Source organism: Hetaerina americana, unplaced genomic scaffold (assembly GCF_022747635.1).
Source record: "Hetaerina americana unplaced genomic scaffold, ioHetAmer1.1.p SCAF_7, whole genome shotgun sequence".
In the NCBI taxonomy this organism is placed as follows: Eukaryota; Metazoa; Arthropoda; class Insecta; order Odonata; family Calopterygidae; genus Hetaerina; species Hetaerina americana.
In genome coordinates, this window is record NW_027287316.1 from 29,715,374 (window position 1) to 29,728,768 (window position 13,395).

The following is a 13,395-nucleotide window of genomic DNA, read 5'->3' on the forward strand; positions in this document are numbered from 1 at the left end:
GAGATTTTTCAGCCTCCCCCGCCCTCCCTCTCACACCTCACCGCCTCGGTCGAATTATGCAAGGCGCCAGGCCAACTCTTTGTTCCGGAGACTGGAAAGAATGAATAAATGAGTCGATGCAACGCGCCCGATAAAGCTTCCCTGACTCTCGCGCGGAGGGTGGGTGACCATGTGACCTGGGAGTGGCTATCACAATAATTTTTCACGTTGTATCGGGTAGTGTTCTTCGGCGAGCCGTCGGCTATACGCCGAGGGAAGGGAGGGAGTGCCTTCAATGCATCCGCGCTCACATCTCTTATAAATATCAAATCCAATCAATTCTAAAGGACTATTTTTTTAATTTCGTTACCATTTATTTGTTTAGTTTCATACCAATCGTCTGCATTTTATTACTTTCATAAGACTTATACTTGAGTACTCAAGACCAGTTTTTATCTCAAAGCCCAATGACCGGTGCCAGACAACAAAGCATTTTAATCGTTTTACTCTTAATAAATGAAAAAGAAACACTTTGTTCCAATCCACCAATTTATAATAAATGAAAAAGAAACACTTTGTTCCAATCCACCAATTTATTACAGGTACGACTAGTTTCGACGCTACGGCGTCATCCTCAGGTACAAAGTTTAAAGTCACAATCATTGTATATATACTCTCTTCTGGAAAGGGTGGGGGAGTTGTGGGAAGAGGGGGCGGGGAGGGGAGTACGGGGGTAGGTACGAAAGTATGTGGGAGAGGGTAGGAAGTACGGGGGTAGGTACTTTCGTACCTACCCCCGTACTCCCCTCCCCGCCCCCTCTTCCCACAACTCCCCCACCCTTTCCAGAAGAGAGTATATATACAATGATTGTGACTTTAAACTTTGTACCTGAGGATGACGCCGTAGCGTCGAAACTAGTCGTACCTGTAATAAATTGGTGGATTGGAACAAAGTGTTTCTTTTTCATTTATTATAAATTGGTGGATTGGAACAAAGTGTTTCTTTTTCATTTATTAAAATGAACTTCCACAAAGTTGAGGCTGAAACTATTGAACTAATTAAGACCGTTTTACTCTTCTTTTATCCTAGCCGAACAGCCGCCCTCCTGCTTTCATTGCCAATAAAAGCATGTAATTGTACAATTCAAAATGTGAACGTCCCTAAGGTTGATGACCGTATACCGACCCTCGGCGCTACAGGAAAAATGCCTTCGCCACAACGGGAAGTTTGGGAAATACAAGTCCAAGTGGCTTGACTATATACTAGGCCCCATTGCCAATATAGGATCCGAGGCGTAACTCGAGAATTGATAGGTGCATTACATAACAATGACTTGCAGTGGGACACCAAGCGTGAAATGGGTCACGTCGAAAATAAGAAAAGTGAAAGCGTGAGGAGTCGCGAGAAAATGTTATTATTAAATACCATTGTACAAATCTCGTTGCAATTAGGTATTTCTCCTGGTCGCAACGGTCAATTCTAGTCAACGTTCACTCTTACAATGTACATACATACTCAAGAAGAACAGATACGAGACAAAATACTCTTAAATACAATTACACTTAAAGATTAGAAACCGCACCTTTACCATCACACATGGGCTAGGTTCACACCATACATACAATGCACTGCCCATTCCATACTCCGTCCATAATCACGCAATCTTCCACTTTATATATATATATATATATATATATATATATATATATATATATATATATATATATATATATATATATACATATATACAGAAACATATATAAGGAAAAGGGATAGGAACACGTATAAAGGACGAACACAATAGAGGTGGGGAAGGCGGAATCGAACGGATCACAAGAGTAAAAATATTTCCTCAACCGGGACTCGAACACCGGATCTTTCCACTTGCCGGGCGGATGCTCTTACCACTTGAGCTATCGAGGATATGTAATTTACCCTGAGATCCGTGGGTCTTATATGTCGCCAAGCGCCCCGATTCTTTAGCCAAGAGATGGCGTCAGGGGGCTGTTTCACCCACCAAAGGAGAAATAGAGAATACACACAAGAGGAAAGGAGAGTGGTTAGAATTCATACAACATCATACAGGAAAAGAACAGTGCGTTTCGTGGCACGCATAGCCAGAAGAAAGAGATGAGCCACATTGGCCAAATACACATTCAAACACGAAATCCCGCCAAACGGCGAATATATACTCATATATACAGAAACATATATAAGGAAAAGGGATAGGAACACGTATAAAGGACGAACACAATAGAGGTGGGGAAGGCGGAATCGAACGGATCCGGAACGGAAAAGATCCGGTGTTCGAGTCCCGGTTGAGGAAATATTTTTACTCTTGTGATCCGTTCGATTCCGCCTTCCCCACCTCTATTGTGTTCGTCCTTTATACGTGTTCCTATCCCTTTTCCTTATATATGTTTCTGTATATATGAGTATATATTCGCCGTTTGGCGGGATTTCGTGTTTGAATGTGTATTTGGCCAATGTGGCTCATCTCTTTCTTCTGGCTATGCGTGCCACGAAACGCACTGTTCTTTTCCTGTATGATGTTGTATGAATTCTAACCACTGTCATTTCCTCTTGTGTGTATTCTCTATTTCTCCTTTGGTGGGTGAAACAGCCCCCTGACGCCATCTCTTGGCTAAAGAATCGGGGCGCTTGGCGACATATAAGACCCACGGATCTCAGGGTAAATTACATATCCTCGATAGCTGCCTTGATAGCAGGACGTGCCTGTGTTCACCGAGTGTCTAAAATCGCCGGCGTCCGAGGCTTCGGTCGCCGGGGTTTGGAGAGCGGCACTGCCGGACTCTCTCGGAAATCGAGGTTCCGATCGTGTTTTGTTTCGAGCGGCGGTTGACCGCCTAGTTCATCAAGAAGCGCGCAGTTTGACTCTCGACTTCTTCCGCCGGGAAGGCTGTACTTTTGTTTTGTTTAGTGGATCAAGACTGACCTTGACTCCTGGTGTAGAGCTTAGGCTCCTTTTGTTTGCTACCGCCGGGTGCGTGTGGCGGGGAGGGAGCGTTCGTGAGTGTTTTATTTCCCTTTAAAGTGCTCGTTTTTTTTGTTGCGCTTTCCTTCTTCATGCTAGTGTGCTGAATTTGATTTCTTCAAATGGCTGTGCGCCGTTTAAACACGCTCGCCTTGCAAGTTGACGAGAAGGCGAAGCCTCCTACCCCGTTGGAGGTCCACCTCTTCACGTTAGAGTCGCTGGGCCTCACACCCGAAGAGATAGTGGCGATCCAATTTGGATACAATCGTCATTTGATATTCCTGAAGTTGGCAACCGAAGCTACAATGACTAGGATTTTAGACAATACTCCGCGGAAACTACCGTTTCCGTCTTTAAGTGACCAGAGGACGACAATAACAATTGACGAGACTTCCGGCAGCCCGTGTAATGTCAGGGTTCTTTGTCTCCCCGTGGAGACCCCATTGGAAGACATAACAGGCGAGCTCCAACGCTTTGGTAAAATACATCGCTCGTGGGAGAACAGGTGGGAGGGAGAAAATATGGCGCGGGTGCTTACTGGCACCAGGGTTGTGCGGATGACGGTCGAGAGAAATATCCCCTCGTACCTCCACATCGGCGGCAACCGGGCCATCATCATCTATGAGGGTCAGCGCCGCACTTGCGCCCGCTGTAATCAAGAAGGCCACGAGCGCAAGACCTGCCCTCGGAACCAGGTATGTAAGAGCTATGTGGAGGCAATGACGATGCCCTCCAACCCTAACGCCGCCGTGGAGATGGACGAGCCCGAAGTGGCTGTGGAGGAGAGAGCGCGGTCGCTTCTACTCATCGAGGGTGCGGTCCCGGCTGCTCCCGTTGGTCCCCCGCATCTCCCTTCAATTGGAGGGAAATGTCAGCGGGAGCGAAAATCGTCAACGGAGGAAAGGGAACCGAAAAAGAAGAGGACAGACAAACCCAAGCTCCTGGTCTCGAATACCGTTCTACAAATGGTTCACATACCTACCACCTCGCCTAATATCACACGACCTCCAGCCCCCGTCTCCGTGAGCTCGTCAAATGAGGAGGGATGGTCTTTCGCCCCCCCTCCCCCCGCTCATGCCATCGACGCCCTCGCTACGCAATCCTTGCATCACGGGTTTCAAACACCCCAAGAACCTCTGGTGACAGGTGAGGAGGATGCATCTGATTGCGATGTTTTCCAGTCCCCAAGAGCTCATCCCTCGACCCCTTTATCATTGACTGTAAAGGAAGCGTCACCGACCCCGGAAGTCGACCCGCATACAAGTTTCCCAAAGTCAAAAATCCCACATACCCCATCTTCTTTCCCCATTAAGGACAGTCAATGTGTCGACGATCTTCCCAGCGCTTCTCAAGATACGGACCACAAGCAACTATCTCCCCTGATTTTTCCCGACCACAACCCTTCCGCAGATGAGCCCCAGTCCGCCACTCCGACCCTCCCCGAGGGTGCGTCCTACCCCTTGGCGGCCCCCAGCGGTGCTCCTTCGAAGAAGGCCCCCTGTGGAACGCTGCCGAGTTACCTGGTCTTCGTGGAGACCACGGCTGGCTCTTCCTCTTCGGACGAGGCCGGGGGGGAGGGATGTGGCGAAATGCCGCGTCCTCGCTCGTCGACCCGTTGGACGAGGCGTCCCGGGAAACGGCGAAGCACTCGTCGCCCGGGGTCGAGTCGCGACCGGAGCGACGCTAGCCACGATCAGAACTCTGGGAAGTGATGTCCGGTAGCCACCCGGTGCCGGACACACTTCGTCCATCGTTGAAGAGTTTTTTTTTTTTGCTGAATGACTGATTGAATCGATAATTTCAACCCTGCCATTGATAATTTCTTACAATGCATAATTTTCCATTGCTAGCTAAATTCTCCCTCCTAATATCTGTGGACCTTGTCTTCCTTTCTTTTTTTCTTTCTAAATGTTAATGGTCAAATTCACGAGTATGCGTCTGTATGCATATGCTTATGTATGTGCGTGTGGATATGCATGTGTGCGTATGTATGTACAAGTGGATATGTATGTGGTATATGTATCATATATGTATCCATGTATACACTTATACTAAAGAAAAACATGATGTACCCATAATCTGTGACCTGATATTATGCATAATGCTAACAAACTCTGTAATATTCTGAACCGAATAAAATAATTTATATCATAGCTCAAGTGGTTAAGAGCATCCGCCCGGCAAGTGGAAAGATCCGGTGTTCGAGTCCCGGTTGAGGAAATATTTTTACTCTTGTGATCCGTTCGATTCCGCCTTCCCCACCTCTATTGTGTTCGTCCTTTATACGTGTTCCTATCCCTTTTCCTTATATATGTTTCTGTATATATGAGTATATATTCGCCGTTTGGCGGGATTTCGTGTTTGAATGTATATATATATATATATATATATATATATATATATATATATATATATATATATATATATATATATATATATATATATATATATATATATATATATATATAAAATTATATAATGTTTTATACTTAGCACTATTAGACACAGACAAAAACACAGAAACACACGAAAAATAGTGAGTCCCTTTTTTTTGTGTGCTTCTGTGTTTTTGTGTGTCCACTAGTGCTAAGTGTTATACATTATTATTCACGTCCGTTATATATATAGAGAGAGAGAGGGTTCGTCCGGAAAATAAGTGTACTGAGCTCAGGAAAAAAAATTTATTACACTTTTACATATCTTAAGCTAATATTCCTCAAAATAGGACCCTTGTGAGTCGATACACTTGCTCCAGCGGCGTTCCCATTCCTGGAACGCTCCCGCGAAGGCATCATCGGGAACCTCTCGAAGACTCGTCGTCGACCTCTTCTCTGCCCTCCACGAACATCTTGTGCCACCGAAAGATCATGTTTCTGGACATGGCTGACTCCCCGTAAGCCTGGTTAATCATACCGACAGTTTCGGTAGACGATTTCCCAAGCTTTACCGCAAATTTGATGGAATAACGCTGCTTCGGCATCGCGTTCCGTGACGTGGGTCGAGCGTGGAGGTTCGCGTTAACAGAGCTCCTCACTACACCACAGCTCAGAGCCGACTGCCTTTTTCAGCGTCGCTTGCCAACATACCCCCCTCCAATCGCAGCCCGTCAGAGCGGTGCTGGGCGCGCCTGGAGCGGCGCGCCCAGCCCAGGAGCCAGAACACTTATTTTCCGGACGAACCCTGTTTATAAACTATAAACACAGTAATCAACCCGAAGGTCGGTTTAGGAGGTGATGGTAGAGTTCACCCAGTCCTAAGCCCTATACGGGGTGTGAAATTCACACATCAGGGTGGGGGGGCCAGTTCCTTACCCTGTGCCGATTATGGTTTCCCAGGAAGATCTGGTACCCGAAAAATCACTTTAGCTTGGGTGGAGCTGCAGATGCCCAGAGCGCCTCGCCCGGGAATCAAACCCCTCCGGTCAGCAGTCCAACGCTCTATCCCCTGGACTACCGTGACTCACATAAATAAATAAATATATATATATGTTTAGATATTGGTTTAGAAATTTACCTTGAACTCAACTCTTAACATATTCGACTGGTTTCACCATTTTTGCTTTGCCTCAAAAATATGAACAATATCATGGCAGTCCTGACCATGGTATAGAACAACAACTGAACACTATAAAGATGTTACTAATGTCACAGCCAGACAGTACTTCAGTCTTTTGGTGGCATTAGAGCATAAGCATCACAATGGACGAACAGAGGAAATCATGACTAACGGAAAGGATAGCCAATAGTCTACAGGTAATATTGCTGAATTCCGGGATATTAGCGGACTCTTGTGTCTACCAAGGGGATTGTTCAATTGACGCCATTATAGCTAGGCAGCTGTAATAAAATTAAATTAAATTCAGTGAGGTAAACGAGAATTAACCAATTAAACTTTACAAGTTTTCCCTCCTTATGTTTTACCACTGCACGAATTTCTTCCTCCTTGGAGTAATTGTACTTTTAATGAAATATTGATGTGATGAAGTAAAACAATAAAATTTATGATTGTGTTGCAATAGGTGGTTAACTTTAAACCGGGTAACTGTCAGAGGCATATTAATGTGGCATTATTCGGCAGTAATCTACTGAGATTATAGCGAGCAAAGATTCAGGAGATGCATACTGGAAAAAAGCTTGCTATACTTATTACTCAACCTTTCCTCTTCTGTTTACTTTTGGGCACTCAAAATTTTCAATGAAGCCATTCACAAGAAAGGAATCGATATTACAGTTTCATTTTTTTCTTATATTTTTAGAGTGCACATATGATAATTTTAGAGCATTATATTCGCTCGTGTGGCAATGACCTGGGGGCTAAGTATTTGCGCAATGAGGTTTAATCTAATGTCTCGCTTTTCTAATCATTCTTCACCAACGATTGCAACTCCTGAAACACATTATAAAGATTATGAAATTATAAAGGAAAATGGGTAAATATGAGGTCTGTTCAAAAAGTATCGCGACTTTGGTGTTTTTTTCAAAAATTATTATTTTATTCATGAATACCTGTTTTGTCCTCTTCAAGTAATTCCTATTAGATATTATACAATTGTTCTTAAGTTTTTTCCAATCCTCTAAGCACTAAAAAAAATCATTTTTTGTGATCTCGTTCAGCTCCTCCTTCGATGCAGTGTTTATCTCGTCAATCGCAGCATAGCGTCGTTTTTTCATGGGCCTCTTCAGTTTCTGGAACAAGAAAAAGTCACCAGGGGCCAGGTCCGGGGAATACAGTATCTGCGGCATCATTGGTGTGCTGTTCTTGGCCACAATTTCGCGCACAAGTAATGATGTGTGAGCAGGGGCGTTGTCATGGTGCAAAAGCCAATTTTTGTTTTTCCACAAATCCGGTCGTTTGTGGCGGATTGCCAATTGTGCCAATTGCGCATAACTTGCAGGTTATATTCCTTATTTACCGTTCTACCCTGTGGCAAGAACTCATGATGCACCACGCCCCTGCAATCAAAGAAAACTGTAAACAAATCTTTCAAATTCGACTGAACTTTTTTTGTCTTGGCCCGTGCTGTAGCTTCCATTGGGTTAACTGAGTATTAGTTTCTACGTCATAACCATAAACCCATGATTCGTCACCAGTTATGACCCTCTGGAGCAAATTTGGGTCGTTGCGGACCTCATTAGCAATGTTAATGCGTCGCTGTTTTGGTCGAAATTGAGCAATTTTGGTACGAATTTCGCGGCGACCCGTGTCATTCCCAAATCATTGGTAAAAATCGAATGGCAATCGATATGTTTAGGTCCTCAGCAACTTCTCTAACGGTGTTTCGACGATTGGCCAATACTATTTTCTTCACTTCACCAATATTTTCGTCTGTTGTTGACGTGCTCGGGCCTCCGGCACGCTCTTCGTCGTTCACATCTTCTCGGCCCTCTGAGAACATTTTGTAACACTGATAAACGTTGCTTCGGTCCAAAATAGCTTCTCCATATGCCACAGTCAACATTCGGAATGCGTCAGCGCCCTTAATTTCGTTTTTCACACAAAATACAGATTCTTTGATCCATTTTTTGGAACAGGCAAAAATCGAAGACAAGCCGAAACACGACCAAGCAAAACAGCTGTCAACAATTAACTGAACATTCAAAATGGCCGAACTTTTCGGAATAAGTGGGAGATATAAGTACCAACATAACGCCACAAAAAAATCGAAAATAAAATATACGAAACCCGCGGAAACTCATGATTCGCGATACTTTTTAACAGACCTCGTATATATTTATACTTTTTTGAGAAGGTGGCGAGAGAGAGAAAGAACGGCAAGAGATGCATGGAAAGGGCTGGAGACATAAAATAATTCGAATTAATGTATCGTAATATTATTTTATTATCTGAGGGAGGAAGCTTAGCTTGTTTATTTAATGCCTCAAAATTCATATACCTAAAAATAGGACAATCACAACTCTATCTCAAAGCGATGGGAAAGGCAATCGTGTGTCAACGACTTCAATGATTTTTTATTTAAAAAAAGAAAACGTGAATACATGTGACTGAGATTTAGTTTATGGCATCTTAAATACACGACAGGAGACATTAGTATAATGTGTTTTTCGACGCACAAAACGACAGGATTTGTAAATACTTCGCAGTTATATTGAAGAATATATCCTGGCAAGTTTTTGATCTTTTGCATACAGGCATTATAATTTTTCTCAACTAATAGGAGTGACTAAACTTGATAACCTTGATTCCTCCGTCATGCAAAATAAGAACAACACGAAAAGATCAAGTTATTGACTCATTTGTAAAGATATTATTGGTCTATTTAAATGGAATATTTTCCACGATAAAATGAAATTTCTCATCCCTCTACTTCGACCAGATAAGCTAAATGATTTTTATTGATCTATTAAAAGAGTTTTAATTTTCCCTCTCCGTCGCGCTGCCGTATTGGAATCCCTGTCAACATCTTTCGGCTGGCGAGTCTCGGAGGCGCTGAAAGCTGCTCATTGAAATTGAGAAAGGGTGGCGTAATTGCATCGGATGGTTACTAGTATCCAATCGATGTTTCTCAAATTGATTGGGAAATCCTCGATGGGAACATTCCGCTGTTTATGAAGTGAACAGATTTGACCCCATGACTCGCAGCAATCCACGCGTAGCATTGGGAGAACGATCTGTTATTTTGATATAAATTTAATCTAAAGGCAGTCAAAGTTGCTTCGTGATGGAAAGTATCTCTAGAAAAAGTTGTCTGCGAGACATGGGCCTCCATAAAATTAATTTAAAAAAATATTCTTAGATCTCTTTAGAGCTAGGTATCGTTTTTCTGTGTAGCATCGTGAATCGGAAATTAGCGGGTGTAGAATACGTTAAAATAACATATCACCTAAAAACTACATGAAATTCTTGATACTTTCAGCTACTCTACAGTAAATTATTTACTTGAGGGAAAATGTATGTACTTGTGCTTTCAAGACGTAAAATCTAAGTATTTTTAAGGTAAGATTTTTATCAACGAGAAAATTCAAGAATTCATTGAAAAAGACTTGTTTGTACATTTTTAGCATTATCGTAGTTCACCATTTAATTGATCGGCGCTCATTTTTAAATGAAATTAAAATTATTAATAGTAGTATACCGTTTAAGTTAGGGTTTTGGATGGGCACAAACTTGCCATTGCTGCAATTCATAGCCTAGTCTAAAAAAGTACAACCTCACAACCTATACTGCATTAAAATTGTCCTTTAATTCCTCGTACATACGACATTCTCTATGTCCCTTCATTCTGCCCAACATACCTATCCTTTTCCTACATCTTCCTAACTTGCCTAATGCTCTCCCCTCTATCACAGTCTACAACATCCCAGGAAGGAATTTGAGGAAATTGACAAAAAATTACCTAATTAAGAACGAGAGGACTCCAAATATCGCAAGGGATGTGAAAATCACAGTAAAGAATAACCACGTGGAGAAAATCCTTTAGACTCAATTGCATAACATCCAAATTAACAAAGATTAGATGGCAAACTAATAGCATATATCATCATGAACCAATTATCTGAGGCCATTCCAATCTTTGTAAGATAATGAGAGGAATTTCTAAATTAAACAAGCGCCAGATGGAAAGAATGACGCCTAATTAAAACTAATTATTTTATTTCTCCAGTGGATTAGGATAATTTTAACCTGTATATATATATATATATATATATATATATATATATATATATATATATATGCGGTAGTTCAATTGCCTGGCAAGCCTCTCTGAGCACCTGCAGCTCCATCCAAACTATGTAATTTTTCGGGTACCGGATCATCCTGGGAAACCATAACCGGTACAGGGAAAGGAACTAACCTCCCTGCCCTGATGGTTGAATTTCGCTTGCCGTCGGGCTTGGTCCTGGGTGAATTCTACCATCACCTACCAACCCGATAAACCCCCTATTTCTCCCTCCTTTTCCTAAATCACTGAGTAGTTCTACAGGAATCTTATCTGTTCTCACAGCCTTCTAGAATTTCCTTTCATGCCTTTTCTATCCCTCAGTCAAGTATTTCTGGTCCTATTCTATCATTACAGACATTATTTAACTCCACACTGCCTGGCCTATTGCTTTAAAAATATAGTTCCTATATATACGAGACAGAACGCCTTCTCTTTCCATTAATATTGCATCTCAGATCAGTTGCATCTCAAATAGTGCCAACTGAATGTCCTCTCTTACGTCCTAACAGTTCCTTCACCTTTCTGTAGAGTGCGCCCATTTATACATCTGTAAGCTATCCATAGCCTCCCACATTCAACCATGTTCTCTTTGTCCTATCATCTTCTGACTTCAGTATATTTTTTGGCTCTTTTTGCTTTTTCCTGCCCAATTCTATATTCAGCATCTTTCGTTTATTTCTTTAATCCATCTCCTAATCATTTTCCGTAAAGAAACAATGGCTTCCTAACCCCTTTTCTATTTACTTTACCTATGGTTTCGTTCGCCGCTTTCGTTACTCCTTCTCTGCGATACACCGATATTTCTTCCATTGTGCCCGTTCCTTCATTCTTGCTCTGAATTACCTCAGCTGCCTCGTGGTACACCCTTATCTCCCAATTTTAAGTCTTCTACGTTCCATTTCCTTACAATCTCTCCCGTTCTCATTCTCTTAAATTTAATGAGCAGTGAATTGCTTCCCAAACCAGCACCTGTTCCCAGGAAACTGTGTGGGTATATCAAGCAACTCCTGAGTCTACATTCAGCCACAATAGATTTCAACTGAAATACCCCTGTGTGTCCCGGAATTTATCATGTGTAACTATGTTTGCCGTGGTTTTTCGAGCCGTATGCCAAATTATAATAACTCTGGTTCTCCGTGAACTGCTGAAATGATGTCAGGCAACCACCCAGTTATATTTTAGGGCAGTACTATTGCAAATATCTTGGGAGGACATTTTGTCAAACTGAAAGACCTCGGTGAATTTTTAACTAAGCTAAAACTCAATGTCATTACTCCCTGTTGAGCCATTTATCGACACCAAAAACAAGGTGCGCTTAAGAGCAATCACTTAACTTACGCCACTATCGGGTCAATCCATTGCCAAATGTATGTCAAATAAGGCTCCTAGAAAAAAATTCTCTCAATAAACATTCTGTTTGGGACAAAAACAAACTGTCATTAAATAGTGATATTATCTACTGGGTTTACCCAAAAAATACGAAAATAAACTCGACTACACAAATTGTATGTAGAACATACATTTGCATGTAGAATATTGAAAATCTACAGGTACAGTCCGAGTCGCCATTGGCCAGGTGAAAGGTGGAGGGTTGGAAAGGTAATAAGAATTTTACCAAAAACAGTGATATTTTGCGTCTGTAATTAGAACGCCCTTGGAAGCATTCCATTTTTACACAATATTTAAAACGTGTTTTGAGGCACTGATATTCCTAGGTCAATGATCACCCCTATATTCAATCAACCAGATGCAATCTGCAAAAAATTGTTTATTTACTCGTTGACAATTACACCTGTTTCAAAAATGTTCCAATTACTATCTCTCGGAGTTCCAATTCGTGAGCGTCAAAGAGACTCCTCGGAAGTGTGAGGAGATAACAGTTCGGCCAAGGGTGAGAGGCGGGGATAAGAGCGATGAAGTCAATGCAGCCCGAGCTGCGGAGCTAGATAAGACCCAAACGAGACCCATAGTGCGTCATAGCTAGTTTAAAATGACGTGTTGAGTTCCTCACCGCTATGCAATGAGGAGATGCAGCCACACGCCATGTTAAGAGAGGGAGGTCAAGTTAAATCAACGGCGGAAGACCCGCCCTGCGACTGATAAGCGACGACATCAGCACTCCACTGAAACAGCTTCAGCTGCTGGAATACTGGAGGAGATAAAGAGATGTCGGACGGGGCGAAATTAGGTGATGTATCCCCGGTTCCCTGATGCATGAACCATTGAAAATCGAAGGCTAAAGGAAAATACAAATTGGGATTAAATTAATGCCAAATTCCTTTGCAGTAAAATGAATATAATTATATAATTTGGTGGGTGGAACATTACTTCTACTTTTCTTCGTCCATTAATGTTTCCTATCATGTTTTCCCTATACTTCCTTCCTTTCTTCATTCTATCCAACTGTACATGTACCGCCCATCCTGTCTACCAGTTTCTTCAATTAACTAAAGTCCTTCCCATTATAACAGGCTTTGTAACATGCCATTGTCAATGAAAATACGCTGCAATCAACTTTCATGTTCCAATTGCATTTCCCCCCACAATCCTCTCTTCTCCTCCACCAAGCCAAGTACTTCTCATTTTTTTTTCCTTTCTGTTCATAAACCTCCAATCTACAGGGTTCGTCCGGAAAATAAGTGACTGACTCCTGGGCTGGGCGCGCCGCTCCAGGCGCGCCCAGCACCGCTCTGACGGGCTGCGATTGGAGGGGGGTATGTTGGCAAGCGACGCTGAAAA

General features: G+C 42.5%; 1 non-coding gene across 1 annotated transcript; it reads right to left on the reverse strand.

Annotated features, from left to right (window-relative positions):
• Positions 1 to 1,828: 1,828 nt before the first annotated feature.
• TRNAA-GGC (transfer RNA alanine (anticodon GGC)) lies at positions 1,829 to 1,903 on the reverse strand. The gene has a single exon. It is a non-coding gene; the product is annotated as a tRNA-Ala (tRNA).
• Positions 1,904 to 13,395: the final 11,492 nt, after the last annotated feature.